The 16,043-nt window shown below is 42.6% G+C and overlaps 1 protein-coding gene across 1 annotated transcript in view; it reads right to left on the reverse strand.

The window, feature by feature from the left end:
- The window catches only part of fam163ba (family with sequence similarity 163 member B, genome duplicate a), a 32,943-nt gene extending 20,781 nt beyond the window's left edge, over window positions 1-12,162 (reverse strand). The window contains exon 1 of the mRNA XM_071533182.1: window positions 12,051-12,162. The gene's annotated coding sequence lies outside the window, so the exon portion shown is untranslated. The remainder of the gene's footprint in view (window positions 1-12,050) is intronic.
- Window positions 12,163-16,043: the final 3,881 nt, after the last annotated feature.

Raw genomic sequence — 16,043 nt, forward strand, 5'->3', positions numbered from 1 at the left:
ACTGCACTACTATCAAGAAAATGACACTTTACTCTACAAAACTCTGAAAATAAGTTGATTTGCATTGGAAACAAGTTAAATGATCTAACCCCATTGGCAGATTTCTTCACTTGTTTTAAGAAAATTCCGATTTCAGGACTCAATAATAGACTAAATGACTTGTTACAATGGAGATTTTTGTCAGGGTTTTATGTCAGGGTGTCAGTGTAGCGTAGGTGAGTTTAAAGCCGCTTTTCCACTGCATGGTACCGGCTCAACTCGCCTCGACTCTACTCGCTTTTGGTAGTACCACTTGGTTTTCTTATGGCGGCTTATGTCTGATCAGTAGGCTGCTGGTTCTGGGACACTAGCACCTCCTGCTGAGCCTCCTGGATGTGTTGTGAGCCTAATTCAGTAAAACGTCTGTGATGGGAAGTGGCCACTTGGTTACCCAAATGACCAACCAGCTCTCACCCACATCCCTGTCCTCTAACATACAAGATAGGTTTCTACATGGGTGTGCTCACCCTACAGCACTAGGTATAGTTCAATTTGTTACATCATATCATGTGTATTTCTAAATTTCTCTCTCTGTCTCTGCCTCTCTCACCTTAGTCAAGACTGGAAATCATGCACCCATGGCAACCAAAACACACAGTACAGAACAGACATGAAGGATATGGGAATAAAATGTGTGTGTTTATCTGTGTGTGTGTGTGTGTGTGTGTGTGTGTGTGTGTATGCTGATGTATTTGTGTGCATACTCTTGCTAAAATATTACTGTGTGTGTGTGTATGTGTGTGCACAGAATGAAGTAGTTTGAGGCATGCATGCTTGTGTGTGTGTGTGTGTGTGTGTGTTTTTGTGTGCATGTACGTTTGTGTTTTTTTAGGTAAACAGAGGAGGCAAAATTTTGATGCTGCAGAACAAACTATTCCAACCTGTCTGTCTCTTCCTCTAGCAACACACACCCACAGACACACACACACACACACACACACACACACACACACACACACACACACACACACACACACACCCACCCACACCCACACACATGCCTCAAGCTACTTCACTCTAACAGCATGAAGTGTAGTTATTGTTTCTGCTTAACTCTGCATAAATACAGCAGACAAGAGAATGTGGATTGCAGTGCTACAACTCAACAGCCTCTCCAATCTCAGGACGCTGCAGACAAAAGTGCTGTTTTCACCAGAATATCAGTCTGCCGAGAGAGATTCACCCCAACTCGCTGTGTATTGTTTCTTCTTTCATATTAAATAATAATGAACACAACAAACAAGCTAGCCACGTCTCTCTCTCTCACCCGGGGCAATGCAAAATGTCTCTGTGTGTTTGTGTGTATGTGTGTGTTTGTGGACTCTATGTCTCTGTATGTGTGAGGTAGAGATATACGTATGTATAGGGCTTGGTTGAGAGAGATAAGTGTGTGTGTGTGTGTGTGTGTGTAGGCTGTTCTATTGAATTCTATTCTGCTATTCACAGTGTCAGACAAGATGAAGTGCTCTTCAAATAACTCAGAACAAGAGATGTCCATCCATCAACACTACTTGCTCCCTGCCGCTCGGCGGATCCACTCCTAGCCTGTGAGTTCAGTATCAGTCAGGTCCTCGTACGAGAAATCACAGTGACAGCGGAGACAGTTTGTTGTGACTTGCAGAGCTCCGGTGGGACTTCCTGGTGTGAAAAAGGCTAACCATGCAAACACACCGAGAAAATGATCCTGTGCTCAGCCGAGCGTACGCTTCTGTCTGTCACGTCCGCAACGAGTTAATCCGTAAAAAAAAATCCTAAATGCAATCACAAGCACATACTGTAGTGAACACACTGCTGCACATTCAAATAGGTGTTTGCACACACACACACACCCACGCGCACACACACACACACACACACACAAAACATCATGCCCTAAGGACGAAAATTGCAGGCAGTTGACAACAGCTTAGTGGGTGTCCTAATGATACTGCAAGAGGTGAGTCGCAGCAACACCCACATCAGTGTGTGAGGGATGTGTTGCAGGAAGGTGACAAGCACTTTTTTTTAACACACAGTTATTTAATATACACACACATGCATGCACACACACGCACACACACACACACATACACATACACACACAAGCATACACCAGGAAGGACTGGGTAAAAAAGTAAAGCATAAGTAAGCAAACCATCAGAAACTCTCTGACAGTTCATACTGTTGGTCTCTAAGCAGATGTTCAGTATTACTCATCACATTCCAGGGTGCCTACATGTATTTGCTGCCTGCTACAGGCACCATTTGCCAGTCAATACTACTTAGCTTGTACAAGTACAAACATTTGACGACTAAGCTCAAAATAGTTTCGGCAAATACACTCATTGTCAGTGGAGCAGCTCTAGAAAGAGTTGCTTGACAACATCATCTTGTTTTTAGGTAGGAGTCTTGCTCCTGTAGACTAAGGAATATATCACATTGTCAGTGTGCTGCAGAAACCTCACATCTCCAAAATGTCAGCTACTGAGAGATAGAGATAAACTTCTTGTTTCCCCAGGGATGGCATTTTCCAAAGTATTATCGATGGCTTTACAGGATCCCAGAGTCATCTGACGTTTTGTAGTTACTCAGAGAAAATGTCAACTGTAAGTTCCAGTGAAGAAAGAACAACAGCAAGATGGGAAATGAGAGGATTCTGCAGGACAAAGGCAATGTTCACATTCTATTTTGGGGCTGGTTGTTGCTTATACAGCCTACGCACACAAACACACATATAAATACACATACTCACACATACACACACACATATACACACACACATATAGCTACAGCAATGATGTGCAAAGCTGAGGGTCACGCCCACATGGGGGAAAACAAAGGGCCCATTGTATTTATCTTAACAGGATGAAGTCTATTTTCGACCACCTCCGACTCAGCCTCTGGTGTCTTTTGCCCAATTTTTTGTGAAGTGTATTATATTTTGTTTATTATTATTATAGAACATATTGTTTTTCTGGTAATGCTGTTGAACAACCATATGATGTTAAAAAATACACTTTTTGGAGGGGTCGGGGGGGCATTTAGGGGATAAAAATGCCATGTCCTCGGACGACTATGCACTATTATAAAAGGCCAAATGCACATGTGATTTTCATGTTTAGAATACATAAAAAGTGATCGAAGCTGATTGAAAAGGAGATTGTCATCATAGACTTGCATGGGGAGATGCCTTATATGGTCATTGTCAGCCCCATTTGTACACGCCATGCTAAAGCTATCTATACATACACACACGCGTGCGCACACACACACACACACACACACACACACACACACACACACACACACTCACCTCCCCTCTGGCTAGCTGCTCTGTTCAGTGTAATGCACAGAATAAATTTAATTCCTTTTCTCTCTTCCTGAGTTGGATAACACTCCATTAAATTACATTTGCTCCTTGACACTTCACATTGAGACAATTCCCATATTACGTTTTTTCCTTGTTTTGCTTTCCCTCCCCGAGCCATAGGATCATGTACCCAATCTCACAGGAGGGTTGGGACTGGCTAGTTTGGGTTGACTGGTGAAAAGGCATTTTTTAAATGTCACCTTGTGTCTTGGATTAGCTGCAATTTTGATATATATGACATAATGTGTAAGTGTGTAAGTGTGTGTAAGTGAGCCAGCCACAGTTGCTAGTGGATTAACCAGCAATTCAATTTATTAGCAGCGAAAGCAGTTTATAGGACAGGTAAGATTGATTTAACATTGACTAGCTGCCAGCCAAAAGTGATTAATAGAATTAATAGTTTATCAAATAAAACCAAAATTTACTAGCATTTGGCTGGTAGCTAGTGTCAAATCAAACCCAGCAGGAAATACTATAGGTGGGCTCATATCCATTAAAAGTTGGCTCTCCTGTTTGGAGATGATTTGTTGAAAAAAATTTAAGAGATACACATAAGATAAAAGCAGATAAAAGCTTTAAAACAAAGTAGCACTGACTGTATTATCTGAATGAAGATAAATGAAATAATTGCATTTGGCATACATGCAAATGTATTTAAAGGACAATGTAACAAATGCTACAATAATACAGTATGACCATGTTTGGGCCAGTTTGGCTTCAGTGACTGAAACTGAGATCAACATGATACTCCAACATTTGATGAAAACCACCTTGCCTTGAGGCAAGCTACTGATAGAGGGCTTCCTGTGATTAAGTTTGACAACCAAGTGATTTGAGTAAGTGTACTAATTCATTTTAAACAAACTTATGCTAATGTTCAACAGTCCTGAAAGTATATTGCCTCAATATTTCAATTCAGTTACATATTATACCATTTTTATGGTTGTAACTTATTGGATAAGCAGGCAATGAAGCCGTTCTTTCACATCATAGATGAGTGATCACTACAAAAAAATCACAGCGTCAGTGTGACTGGGTGTGTGAGCAGAGAGAAATTAGAAAGAGATGCAGGCTGTTTTTGCAGGCTGTGTGAATGTAGAGCATCCAGCTCATTGTCAGTCATAACAATGCCAAGGAAATATAATCTACCTCTCAGTCACATTCTCCCCATACTACATACTGGATATATAATATATAATATATAATAATATATATAATGCACTTTTATCTGTTCTTGTGTACCTCCTAGTGTCTCTTCGTATGCACGTTTTGTGTGATTTTATGTACTGTGTTGATCTTATGTAATGCCTGTGAGCCAAAGACAATTTTCCACCTTGTGTGGACAATAAAGTTGTATTGTATTGTATTGTATTGTATTGTATTGTATAATTATTATTGTGCAATACTTGAGGGATAGAGATATATAGAGGGAGTGTTTTGTGTTAGTGTTTGACAGACCGACACGTTTTGACAGACCCCCACACACACACACACACACACACACACACACACACACACACACCTGGCCAGATGCCACAGTAAATGTAGTGAAGCGAGAGGTGGTGTAGTGCAGGTCAAGTCGTATTATAACATCGTAAACTGGTTATCTCTACCCTCACCTCTACATAACCCCGGCTGCTGCTGCTCTGACACACAAACACACACACACGCATGCATGCACAAGCAAGGAACAGCAACAAGCTGATTGATGCATACATCTGACTAAAGCACACGGCTTGTGGGCAGGAGAGAAGAGAAGAGAAGAGAAGAGAAGAGAAGAGAAATAGAGAAGACTGACTGATGTAAGACTGCACAACAGTCCTTTGTTGGCAGCAGATCTACAATCACTGCCACTTGCCCTCTTCTTTACTGGAACTGATGTACACAATTTAGTCTGTGTTTGTTTTTGCTTCTGTCTGTCTGTGTGTGATGTGTGTATACTTGTGCCCCCTGTGTGTGTGTGTGTGTGTGTGTGTGTGTGTGTCTGTGCAAAAGTATAAGCTCTTGTGCACTTGCGTACAGGTTTGTGTGTGATGTGAGTCTGCCTTTTTTCCTCTTCCACCACCTAGCAGAAAGCCTCCTGTAGGGGCAGCCGGTCACCTGTGTTCCTCTGTTCTCCTGCTCTCCCTTCATCTTTTTATATCTCCGTCCATCGCCTTGGCAAGCTGCCATTCGTGACATTCACTTTTCGTCAGCCTTTCCTTGCTTTTGCTTTCGACTCTCTCTCCCACCCCCTGCTCTCTCTCTCTCTCTCTCTCTCTCTTTCTTTCCCTATGCCTTCTCTGTCTGTTTAGCCGCTCCTTCCATTTACTTTGCTCTCTCTGTCTCTTTCCCTGGCCCTTTGCTTTCTCTGCTCTCCACCACTTTCACTCTCTGTCTGTTCAGTTGATGTGCACTGCCTTGGGGAGCGTGGGTATGCCTGTGTTTTAAACGTCTCTTTGAACAGCAGTGCGACACACAGGCAAACACAGTGTCTGTGACACAGAGACAGATAGATCCCGCTGCGAGTCACTCCGCATATAAGAAACACATTCTGTCGAGCAAATATGGTATTTACATAACGTTACACGACTCAGAATAGTCTCACATCAGGAGAATGGGAAGAACTACTTATGTGCGCCACTCTGGTGAATATATCACACAGCCGTGGCATATACCCACAGATACACACACACACACACACACACACACATATACCACCAGTTAAAATCATACACTTGAATACTTAGCTCTTTAGCCTTAGATTGTTAAAAGGGTACACATTCAAACTGTATTTTATTCCTAACCTGGATGGAACTGAATTTCAGAATATCTCCCTCTCTCTCTCTCTCTCTCAGACACACTCTCTCTCTCTTTCTGCTTCTCTCTCCCTCTCTGCATCAATTAAGACTTGTCATTCTTACAGGCAAGCCACACCAAACACGATCTGCCAAGCGGCCAGTTCCACTTCTTTCCATTTACTATGAGAAGCGAGCGATTCGCTGCACAGGATAGCTTGCTGTGCGAACCAAGCACGCAACGTGGGGGAAAGGCGTGGGACAAAAGTTGAAATTCAGCTAACTTTATGCACATGCACGCAGTGCTCACCATGGGAGAACCAATCCATTTGGCCAAAGAAGATGACATTGATTGTACAGGCTTTCACCCACTTTCTCATTACCAGGCATGTCTTTTGAGGACAAATAGATTGCAGCGGTGCTGGGATTTGTATGAGCCCTCCCTGCCTACTGGGACACTGACAGGAGAAATGCTGCCTGGAGGAAGGACGCAGATACTCTCGGTGCTCCTGGTGGGTCTACACAAGCTATTAAGACTGATTTACCAGTGACCTTAGTTGGCAATATTTTTTCCTGAATTGATTTGGATTGATTGAAATGTATTTCTCCAAATACATGTCCTAGTAATCAAAAGTTTGCACAGCTATTTCTACTATTTCAATATCCAAATATGAGTTGGACAAAGTTGATTAAACCCCACTTGCTACCACTTGCTGACATGCCCAGAAGTGACCAATTTGAGGGGGCGGATTTGGTCTAGTCTGACAGTATTGTCTTTGTGTGTGTGTGTGTGTGTGTGTGTGTGTGTCTGTGCATAACATATTGTCATTAATAAAAAGCCATAGCAACAGGGTATGTATGCTGGGCCTATGATGGACATGTATGGTTAAACCTTGGAAAACAGGAGAGAAAGAAGGAGAGAAGGCAGTGGAGCGGGGCAAGATATGTAGATTAACATAGAGGGAAACGGGGACCGTAGAGAGAGCGACAGCATGAAGGGGGAGAAGGAAGAACAGGTGGAGAGAGGAGAGAGGAGCGGACCAACAGGAGGAGACCAGGAAAAAAGACAGAGGGATAAGAGAAGAGGCAGACTGGCAGAGGAAGAGGGGAAGGGACAGAGGAAATGAGGGAGGAACAAATGAAGAAGGAAAGGCAGGGGAGAGAGAATGAGAGGATGGATGGATAAATGTTTGTATGTATGCATATACGTTTATATGTATTTATGTATGTTTATATGTATGTATGTATGTATGTATGTATGTATGTATGTATGTATGTATGTATGGATAGATAGATAGATGGATGGATAAAGGCAGTGTGTAAAAAGCTCAAGGTTGATGATGGCTTGGTTGTTACTGTAGCTAATGGTCAGTGTTAAGAGTCAGTGTGCAAAAGTACGAACAGGTCTTCAGTTACTATGGCGACAGGGCTATTACAGACTGACATATTACCACTGCTTTTTTTTTCCCTTTTTTGAGTGGGTGGTCCACTCTCAAAAGTTCTAGCCTGTTTGTAAAGGAACCATCTTCTCCCAAATTACAGTATGCCGAAGAAACAACTGCATGGCAAAAGAGAACCTGTTCAGTGAGCTAAGAAATTAAGTGCACCGCTGTGAGGCACAAAGGATACATAATGAATGGGAATCTCTTATCTAATCTGCAATTTTGTGGTGGTGATCAACTCTTGTGGCAGCGGCAGTGCAAGTCATGACCTTGCTGGGATTGCTTTTTATGGTTTTTGGCACTTTTTGGGGGGTTAAGATTTCATAAAACAGCTCTGTCCTGTACTTTAAAACTAGTGCAGATTATGCATTCATTATACAATATTCAGCACCTTCCCAAGAGTAAGATTTTGTACTGTGTATTAGGCTGTAAAATAAAATTATAACATAGTAAAATACAATGACTTAGGCACAAACATATCATGTGTTGAAGTGGATTTAGTATTCTCTTGATTATAAAACATATACGGAACCATTTCATTTCACAAAACTTGCACAGTATGCTTCATCTCTCCCCAAAAGCAGCATGTTGAACTGTGTACCTCTTTAGTCTTAAATTTTACATTCTGCAGCCAACCTTGGCTATTCCCATAATGAGCACACAGGCCTTGAAAACAGGCTTTGCTCCATAAACTTAGACAGTAGTGTATGCTATGAAAATTGTAGAAAAAGGTAAGCCCCTAGGCTTCTTTAAAACTTAAATATACAGTATATACTCTATACTCACACATAGACTTAGTGCATATTGTTAGGTTATGTGTATATGCCCATAGATTTAGTGAGTAATATATACACTGGGCTATAGGCCCAATAGACAGGCATGTCTGTAGTACAAGGCTTAACTGCACTGAACATGAAAGTCTCAACTAATGCCATTATTGGAAAAGCAGCATAACATACATGTATAATTAAAGAAACTCACACTCACAGTGTGCTCAGAGACACACACACACATATGTGCATGCACACACACACGATAATGATACTGAACTGGCATAGATGAGGAAAGAGCACTGAGGAGCAGCAGCTTCTCTCCTGCTGATGTTTCTCCTCGTCTTCTTTCTTCTCTTACTCCTCTCCCTCCTCTAAAGGGCGACTCTTTGAAATGAGCTTCAGTTTACTGTAATCACTCACTGGGATGAGAGTAGCTGACCACTGATCTGTGTGTGTGTGTGTGTGTGTGTGAGTGTGTGTGTGTGTGCACATGCGCGGACGTGTGTGCAAGTTCCTGCTTGTGTATTTACATTAATATGTGTATGTGTATGTATGGAAATCCCTCCTTGTGTGAGTGTGTGCATGTAGAGATGCATGTATGTGTGTGTGTGTGTGTGTGTGTGTGTGTGTGTGTGTGTGTGTGTGTGTGTGCATGTAAGGGTGCATGGTGCTGAGGGGGGAGGGGAGGAGAGAAGGGTGGAGGAAGGGAGGGACGGGTGGTGACTGTTTAACATGATCATTGAGCAGCCATATTCCCTTCCCCCCAGTCTCCATTTCTCCACTACAATTCTCCTCTCTCCTCTCTCTCTCTCTCTCTCTCTCTCTCTATTCTATACACGTGAGGGGAAGTGGATCTATTACAATATCCCTTCCCTATATGTTTTAAAGGTAATGAAGCTGATATGCGTGTACACTCTACATGCCCAGAAAAGACAGAAGTGGATATACTGCCTACTATAATTGCTTATACTCCCTTGATTGTATTACCAGAGTTAAACCTTACCTCCTCTTCTCTATCCCCCTCTCTCTATTTTCTATCTACTCTATTTTCAATACCTTTTTTCATCTTTTTATCCATCTCTCTTTGAAATTCACTCTTCCTTCCTACTCATCTTCTTGTCCTTCAACTCTCTCTCTCTCTCTCTCTCTCTCTCTTTCTCTCTCCCTCTCTATCTCTCTCTGTAATGACTGAGAGGCTGGTAGAGCAGCAGCAAGCAGACAAGAAATACACAGTCACTCATAGTCACGCTCTAAGGGGGACTGTGTGTGTGTGTGTGTGTGTGTGTCTGTGTGCACTTATGTGTGTGTGTGTGTGTGTGTGTGTGTGTCTGTGCGTGTGCGCGAGAGTATGACTGATCTCCCGGGGGGCCAAGGTTGTTCTAAGGGTCACAGAGGAAGTCGCCATGGGAACACAAGCCCCGCCTCCTCTTTCATAGCGTTGTAGCCATTCTAAAATCACTGGATGTGTGTGTGTAGTGTGTGTGTGTGTGTGTGTGTGTTCCTTGTAGACCACAGCATGAATTTAGTCCCAGTTGTCGTTCCCTACTGCTTTAGGTCTTACTCTCCATCTCCATCGCTTTAGAATAGGACAATTTCGCTGTCAGAATATTAGGGAGTCCTGATATGACGCGTCTGAAGTGTTCGAAACCAGTGACTGTGATACTAAAACTGGGATAGCATGAGCATGACATAGAAGGATGACAGTACTGTGAATACATTTTGAAAAGCTCGCAAAATGAATTCGCTGTAGCTCACTGAATCGCTAGCAGCACAAGATTGCTGCTGTACCTGGAAACTCCCAGGTATGAATGGAAGTAAGTGTGTAACATTCAATCCCGTTGCTCCTAATTCATAAATTAACTTGCTAAATTAAATATGTAGCTGCAAGGATTCGTGGATCTGGTAACATTTGGTTTCAAACTACTGCAAGTACAGAAAGGAGGCATTTGGCTTTCAGATACCTTCAGGTAAATAGACACAACAGGTTAGTAGCAATCACTCCAAATCACTTCTGCTACTATGCAAGTGCAGCAGAGAGTACTGAACATTATTCCTCCATGGTAACAAAGCTTACTGAACTGTGGCTGGAATTTGTAACAGTAGAAACAGTAGTATGGGGTTTTGATACTCAAACAGATAGGGATGATTTACTATATTCTTACACTTGATTCAGACTAGTTATATTCCAGTCTGGCAGTGCAAAATAGTGCTGTTAGCGGCAAATAAACCCAGCAAGTTTGTTCCCCAAATCAGAGAGGTGTTTCTAAATAGTCATCACCACTGCACACAGAAAAATGTTGGTTTACACTTTGGCTTGCAGTCAAATTTGACTATTTTTAGTACACGGGTTGTGCAAAATGTTGCTCTTAGGGCCAAATAAAGTCAACAAGCTTGTGTCCCAAATCCCTAAGCTCCATCCTTGTGCTGTAGCACTTGGAACCAAAACATATCTGCTGGGGACAAATTTTCACAGCAGAAGTGGTAATTTAGTCTTCCCCATTACACTCAAACACACAAAATTGTGGGTTTACATTTTGGCTGGCAGTCAATTATCAATTCTTCACTGAATCATCAACACTGAATAGGTGGCGGGGTGCAGCCTGCCTACAGTATTTTCATTTTCATTGGATTCAATGAAAAGTTTTATTGTCAGTTTTATTGCCTTTCCACCCTGCTCAGAAATATATCTGGAGCGAATACGAGTTTGGATATGGCCATGGCTAACAGTTGGTGACAGTAGCTGTGGCTCACTAGCCATGCTGTTTTGTCAGCATGTAGCCAGCCAACCAGCCAGCATGTCTGCCATACAAAGCACTGAAGCTCTCTCTCTCTCTCTCTCTCTCTCACACACACACACACGCACACACACACACACACACTCTATCTATCTATCTATCTATCTATCTATCTATCTATCTATCTATCCATCTATCTATCTATCTATCTATCTATCTATCTATCTATCTATCTGTCTGTCTGCCTGCCTGTCTGTCTGCCTGACTGTCTTTCAGCCTGTCTGTATATCTATCTGTTTTCTTTCTACCTACCTACCTATCTATCCATTTACCTGCCTATTTGCCTTGGCCTTGGTGTTATTTAAGCTCACAAAAACTCATACAAGACTCCTCTGCTGCCTCTACATTGTATTGTGTATTGAGGGACTATAATACATGATAAATGTTCTGGATGAAATACCGGAGAGGAGAAAATAGACTGCCTCTCCTCTTGTCATGAGGAATAGTGGGTTGCTGTCCGTGGTGCTGAAAAGAGAAACTCATGGAGCACTCTGCCTCTCAGCAGTGAGTTTTTATCTACTTTACACCCCAACTCTCTCACTCTCACTCTGTCTCTCTCCGTCTCAGCAATGAATCATATCTATTTCTAACATACAGTACAGTTTGTCAGGCTACAACTTCTCTTTTCTATCCCTCACCAGTTAAATCTTATCTTTCTCTTTCTCCCAATCTAGGACTGACAGACAGATGTGTCTTTGTTTTGCTAACAATAAAGGGCAGACAGGAAACAAACAAAAAAACCCCCAGCAAAATCGAAAACAAGGGACGCTTTGACAGAGCAAAAACGAAACTTTGAGCGTTTTGTCTGTCTCAAAGCAAGTTATTCAGGGTGGGGAAACAGTCAGTCCACTAATTTCAAGAGTTGAAGTGCTTACCTTCAGAGATAAGAGGAATTCACCAGGTCACATCTAAGGTTGTGGCGGCTCCTAAGAGCTCCGGTCCCGACCTCTGGTGGCGTTTAGTTTGTGTCGACCTCAGTCACTGAATGACAACAATAATAAACCCCAAGCAACGTCGGTAAACTGACCACCTAAACACTGAGGTGCTGGCTATCGCTGATATGCGATTTTCAGAGCACAAATACAGGTTTGGCTTAAGTAGAGTGAATCAAAATAAACCCCGGTGGGCCTGATCCTCTTTTCGTGTTAATTTCGTGAAACAGCCACAAAAATAGCAGATGCGTCGTTGAGGGAAAATGTCCACGTTTGTTATTTTTTTGTTTGGTTGTTACTTTTCTTGACACATTCTGGTCATTTGCATGCAAAACATTTCTGTCCAAATCCCAGGACTCGCAGAAACGACCGAAAATCACCCCCAAAGCCGATAGAAGGGTGTTTTTTTTTTTTTGGAGAATAGCCCAGCTCCAGTAGTGTTTTCTGGGGGAAGATGTGCTTTGACCCCAAGCAGCCACACAGTTATATCCACCGCTTAGTCTTGAGTTGTTTGAATAGTAGAGACTGGTTAACCAACACTGTCCGCAAAATGAAACGCTCCTACGCAAACATCAGCAGCAGCGGCAGCAGCGTGTGTGCCGGAGGAGCAGACGGGAGGGGACAAAATCTCGACATCTCCATTTCACCAACCAGTTTCCCACCATCCGAGGAGGTGGAGGTCAAATATTTATCGTAGCCTACTGCTCCAGGCTCCGTGGCCACAGTACTGTAGAAAAATAATCGACGCGGGGCTTTGCGCGCTTCCCTTTTTCCTCTTTTCCCCCCTCTCTTCCTATCTATCTATCAATCTATCTTTCTCCTCCCTCTCCAGCGCGTTTCTCTCCTCCTTTTGCTTGAACGCGATCTGGTCACTCGCTATAGGGCTACTACTGTCTGCAGCTGGTTAGTCCGAGAGAAGATTTATTTGATGCACGGCTGTTGAATCCCAGTGAATTCGCTGATTCCCGCAGACCGACGTCCAGCACCGTGTGGAGAGGAGTAAATGAGCTTAAACACAGCGGTGGCTCTCTTAGTGCTTGCAGACCCAGTGTGTGAGTGCAGCCTGGAGTGTGCAGCCTGGGAGATGGCGCTTTAGTCACAGGCTGAGATTGGCTATGGGCGCCAGAGAGAAGAGACACGAGAGGGGGGGAAATGAAAAAAAAAAATGAAAAAAGAGGGGGAAGACAGGGGATAAGGCCCCGTCTGACGTGGATGTGATGTTGTGTGTGTTTGGTGTGACTTAAGCATGCTAGGCTGTTGAGCAGACTTAAAACATGGGATTCAATTCAGTTAAATATAGGTTAAACACATTTGAAACTTCTGGAGGAGGAACATCCATTGACTACATTCATTCCCCCTATCCCCTAACCCTAACCTAATCCTAATTCTAACTTCAACCCTAAAAACCAAGTCCTAACCCTAAAATTGCGCCATGAAGAAGCTTGAGGACCCACCAAAATGACCTCACTTCACAAAAATGTCCTCACTCTGAAGGTTTAAAACTCAAATTGGTTCTTACAAAGATAGAAGTACAGGAAGATACACACACACACACACACTCAGCACACCAAAAACGATGTCCAATAGTCATCACAAGTCTGGTGGACTAAGAGAGAGAAAACGGACAGTGGAAGGGAGTGGAAGTGTGTGTGTGTGTGTGTGTGTGTGTCATGTGTCTGCCCCACTACCTGCAAATGCATCACACAAGCAGCCATCACATATAGTCCTGAACCAAAAAAGTCAAGGCTGTTCCACCTTCACCATCTAACGACCTCCCTAATTACAGTGAAAGCCACCAGGCTGGTTAGAGCTTCATTAAATCTCTTTCTTCCAGCTACAGCACGTTGTCACACGTTGTGTATGTAAGCATGAGACGGCCAACTCTATAAAGATAATTAAGAAATTACACCTGTCCTCTGCCCAAGGTTCAGCCAAGGTGGAAAAACAAACTGGCCCTCTGTCTGGTACAAAACGCTCGTTAGATTCCATTAGGATGGCAGACACAACTGTCCTCTACATGACCATCTCTCTCTCTCTCTCTCTCTCTCTCTCTCTCTCTCTCTCTCTTCTTCTCTCTCTGTCTCTGTCTCTCTACCTCTTGGCCACAGAACATTTTGGGCAGCTCTCCATGGAAGTGAAAGAGAGAACCTGTGTTTCCCCTTCTCTCTCTCTCTCTCTCTCTCTCTCTCTCTGTTTCCCCCTTGTTGCCTTCTGTCTCTCTCCCACATCTTTTCTTCCTCTTTCTCTACATGCTCTGTCCCCTCTCTCTCTGTCCTACAGCACTCTCCTGCTGTCTGTCTCTGTACCTTATGCTCTCTATTGCCGCCACTTCTCCCTCCATCTCTCTCTCTCTCTCTCTCTCACTCTCTCTCTCTCGCTCTCTCCGTCTCTCCAACTCTTCACTCATCGTCTCCTCTAATTATCTAATCCCCCTCTCTCTACAATTGCTCGCCTCCCCCGTTCAGATCAGATGAGGTTCAGATAGCTTGAGGCAGCAAGAGAGTAGTGGTGTGAGTTTTTATTGCATTCATTATTCACACCCACCAACAGAAGTGGAGATTACTGCATTTTGAGAGCACCCAACTTTAAAATATTTATTCTGGGAGAGAATGAGACAGTTGGATTGGTCATGTTTAGGTGATCTGTGTGTGTGTGTGAGTGTGTGTGTGTGTGTGTGTGTGTGTGTGTGTGGTTGGGGTGTGTGTTCTACTGTGACAGTGGACCCATATTCAAACCTCTCATTTTCTCAAAATAAAATGAGATTCAGTGCATGAATTAGAATAGATCTTTCCCTCAAGGATTCTGCATAAAGTATAGTGTCATCTTTAAATAAACTTACTTTTATCTTTTACTTTTACTTTTACCATACAGCCTTTTTATAATCTTTGGCTCTGATTTATTGATTTAGTTATTTATTTAGTTTTGGTCTTTATTCTTGTTACTTTTGTATGCTATTTCATTTTATCTTTTTTTTTGTTTCCATTTGTTTTATCCTTGTCACTGGGACCAGCTTTTTATTCTATTTTATTGTATTTAAATATTTCTTACTGCTGCTCAACCTCAATGTCTTTCTGTTGTATTGATCTGTCATAGAATTACTGTATAAATAAAGGTTATTATTATTATTATTATTATTATTATTATTATTATTATTATTATTATTATCATTATTATTAATAACCATATTGCAACACAGACCATGTACACAATACAAACAATGACACTCACTACAAAACAGAAAGTCTTGCTAATATTCTATGCATCATTGTCGTGTTACTTGCTAATAATTTTGGGTTCTCCTAATTATGACAACATTGTTTAGTGTGTGTGTGCGTGTGTGTGTGTTTGTTCCAATCTGAGAGCAGTGCATGATGGGAAAGTTTTGGGAGCAATATCTGGATTGTTCCAGGCGGGATAATGTCAGTTAGACCCCCAGGCTCTCTGGATACACACACACACACACACACACACACACACACATACACACACACACACACACACGCACGCACATTAACAAATTCCCGTTGCACAAAGGACCATCACTCTCTCTCTCTCTCAATCTCTCCTTTGACACCCTTCCCCCATTCTCTCTCTTTCTCTCTCTCTCTCTCCTGTTCACAGCCGACTTCATGGTGTCTCGTTTGTGTTTGCTGACACATTCGAAGCAGCGGCAGCAGAGAGATAAAGTGTGCGTGTAAGAGAAAAGAGATGGCAGGGAGAGAGTAAGAGAGAGAGCGAACGAGTGACAGTGAGAGAGACGGCAGCAAAAGAGGAAAGACAGACTGAAAAAGAGCTATGGGCAGAGAAGAGAGTGATGGTTAAAACGATAAAGAGAAAGAGACAGTTACTACACAGACGGGGAGAGAGGGAGAGGGAGAGGGAGAGAGAGAGAGAGAGAGAGAGAAAGAGAGAGAGAGAGGTTATTGAGTGTCGTGT

The sequence above is a fragment of the Centroberyx affinis genome, unplaced genomic scaffold, assembly GCF_046629955.1.
Source record: "Centroberyx affinis isolate AG114_WGS23_722 - 3 ecotype Tasmania unplaced genomic scaffold, CSIRO-AGI_Caff_v1 ptg002334l_1, whole genome shotgun sequence".
Lineage (NCBI taxonomy): Eukaryota > Metazoa > Chordata > Actinopteri > Beryciformes > Berycidae > Centroberyx > Centroberyx affinis.